The sequence below is a fragment of the Giraffa tippelskirchi genome, chromosome 11 (genome assembly GCF_054371585.1).
Source record: "Giraffa tippelskirchi isolate mGirTip1 chromosome 11, T2T-mGirTip1v1.2.pri, whole genome shotgun sequence".
Classification (NCBI taxonomy): domain Eukaryota; kingdom Metazoa; phylum Chordata; class Mammalia; order Artiodactyla; family Giraffidae; genus Giraffa; species Giraffa tippelskirchi.
The window spans coordinates 72,868,526-72,871,577 of NC_137285.1; positions in this window are offsets into that span (position 1 = coordinate 72,868,526).

Sequence of the window (3,052 nt, forward strand, 5' to 3'; positions counted from 1 at the left end):
GATGCCTGAATAGTACTCACACGGACTCGATTTCTTTTCGCTTTTCCTGGGTGCCCTAGCCAGAGAGATCACGTGGGCCGGAGAGCAAACACAGAACAGAACAGAGCCCCGAACCACAGCCAAGTCGAGGGCGTGCGGAACCGCAGGAACTCACAGAGCCTGTGAGGGGACCCAGATGGGGAAGAAGCGTCCGTGCTCACGTATCTCTGGGGAGGTTGGAAGGGGCGCCCGCCAGCGAGGCAGGTGCCGCGCGAGTGGCCGGAGACGTTTCTCCGTGGGATCTCTCGGGGTGTCGCAGGGTGCCGGGTGCAGGGGCACCCTGGGAGGCCCGGTCCACCGAAAAGCCCGAGAAGTCTTCATGTGGGGCAGGCACGGAATGGTTTCTTGCAGGGCCGGGCGAGGAGAATTCGGGGGCCCATACCTCCAAGCCCCACACGTCTCGAGAGGGCTCCACGTGGCATTCTGAAAGGCCGGGCGACGGAGGGAAGGGGTTCGTGGCTGCGGACAACGCCTGGCTGGAGGAATTCTTTGTCTTTGGCGACGGTTCACCCCGCAGGTCAGGTCATGCGGTTCCTCGACACCTTCCACGGGGCGGATGTTCACAGGAGGAGTGGGGACGGGACGGCGGACTCGCAGGCCACCCTCCTGTCCCCACTGCTCCCCTCCAGAACTGGAGCTCGAATCTAGATGGGCCTCTGACCGCACACATCGCTGGGTTTACGTCGTGCCGGCTTCACCTTCGAGTCTCACAAACTGGCACTCTTGCTGCTTCTAGGAGTGTCCTAGAGAAGAAGACACCGGGTTCCGTACGAGATCAGCTTCTTGGACGCGGCCCTCTGGAGCCCGTGGCTTTGGCTTCAGGGGAAGCACGCTGCCTACGGTATAGCCTGGCCCGGAAGCTCATCCGAGGATTCCTCAGGAGTTCGCGGGCCCCGAGGATTCTGTTTCCGAAAAGCGTTTTCTGGAACCGGGCGACTTGGGGGAACGTGTCACTGGTCTGGAAAATGGAAGGCCGCTGTCAGAGGGTTCAGTGACCTTTACGCTCCCTCCTTTCACTTGAAAGGTGTCTTCTTTTTTCTCCCCACCCCGCCCCCCAACCCCCCGCAACACACACACACCCGACAGCTTGCCTGACCGTTGTTGCTGGGGAGATGAACTCTCAGGAGACGGGAGGCCAAGTCTCTTTCACACCCCGGGGAAGACGATGGGAACGGGTCCCCAGCCGTGCGATGTTTCCGTGTCTCGGCACGGCCGACAGCCTCCTCCTCGTTCTGGGTGCTCCCGTTTCCTCCACCCCCCACCCCCCACCCCATCCCATCCCATCCCATCCCATCCCACCCCATCCCATCCCATCCCAAACTAAGGGTTTAGTTTAATGCCAAACTTCTACAAAGAAATAAGCAAATTTTTGTGCAATGTCCAGTGATCTCTTTCTAGGTTGATAGACTGATCAATGCCGTGGTTAATTCCCACAGTAAGTGGATGCCACCCTGTAAATCTTCTTGGCTCATTGCCTGCCACACCCGCTCCATTGCTGGTTAGGAGTAATGTTGTAAAACATGAAAGAGAACACAAAATGGACTGATGACTCTGAGAGAAGAATTGTAATTGGAGGACATTTCAGGACTGGCTCTGATATTGCATCCCGGAAAAAGTAAAACTCATACAGAGAGTAGAAAAGTGGTTACTAGGGCTATGGGGAGAGGTTGGTAAAAGGGAACAAATATTCAGCTATAAGATGAATAGAGTCTGAGGATCTCACGTAAAACACGGCAATCTTTTTGACATGTTTTGTATAAATGAAATCTTATATGAAGATAAAAATCTAAGTAGGAAAGATGGAGGGAAGAAAAAAAAAAAGAAGGTGAAATATGTGAGGTGATATGAATTAACTGGATGAGGAATCCTTTCACATCGTAAACACATGAAATCACCACAGTTATATTTCAATTTCTTGCAATGTTGTATGTCAATTATACCTCAAAAAAGTTGAAATTTTAAAAAAGATATTACAAGATCTATGAAAAACCGTGAGGACTGTGTCTGGCTTGATAACATTGAGAACGTAGAACTCAGGCGATCCAAAACGTCCCCCTGACTAATAGAGTGTTTGTGTCATCGGTTACTCAATTCCGAATTATCATAGGTTCCAGAATTGTTGGTTGGATGCAAGATTTCAAAGCAGCCACATGCTGGAAAACTTAGTTTTAATGAGTTTAGTTCTATTCTCTCAAAGCGGAGAGCTCTATTTAAAGATGATATTTCACGTGGACTTCCTTGATGTTTCGTACGCTGGATCAGAGACGGATATAGTGAGATATCATGAAGTAATTCCCTGTTTTTCTCTTTATAATTTCCGCGACATGATCCTTCTAGTTAGTAAGAAACATTTGTGTTGCCTTGAAGAGAATTAGATGATTATCATAATAATGGAAAGGGAAAGTAGTAGGTTTATGCTTGGCCCTTTTATATTTAAAATATACCTTTTTGGCTAGAGTGTGAGGCACAGGAGATCTAGATCCTGCAATCGAGGAATGAATCTGTGCCCTTTGCAATGGAAGCAAACTGTCTTTCTTAATCCCTGGAACCCTAAGGAAGTTCCTCAAAAGAGACGGTTTGCGACTAGGTCAGAAATGATAGTCTTCAAAGGCAATCCCTTTAACGTCAAAGGAACAAAATTTACTGACTGAAGAGAAGCCTCTGGGTAATACGAATGAGGAGTCTCTGACCTATGAGCAGCCCATCAATACTCCTATTGCCGGCAATAGGAGTAAAGAGGACATCCCATGACACAGAAGGACCTGTCCCAGGAGAGAAGCCCAGGTTCATTCTGCCCGAGAGGAGAAGGCGGGCCGAGCGATGGTCTGGGAAGGGTTTAGAGACTCAGGGTGCGGGCACATGGCTACGCTTGCTGATGAGGGGTCAGATTCCCGATGAGATGAGACGACACGGCTCGCCAGCATGGTGGGGCCGTCAAGAACCCCCTCGAATCTTGCAGACCCTCTGCGACCAATGAGAGAGAGCCAGGCACCACTGCTCAGGGGCACAGCTT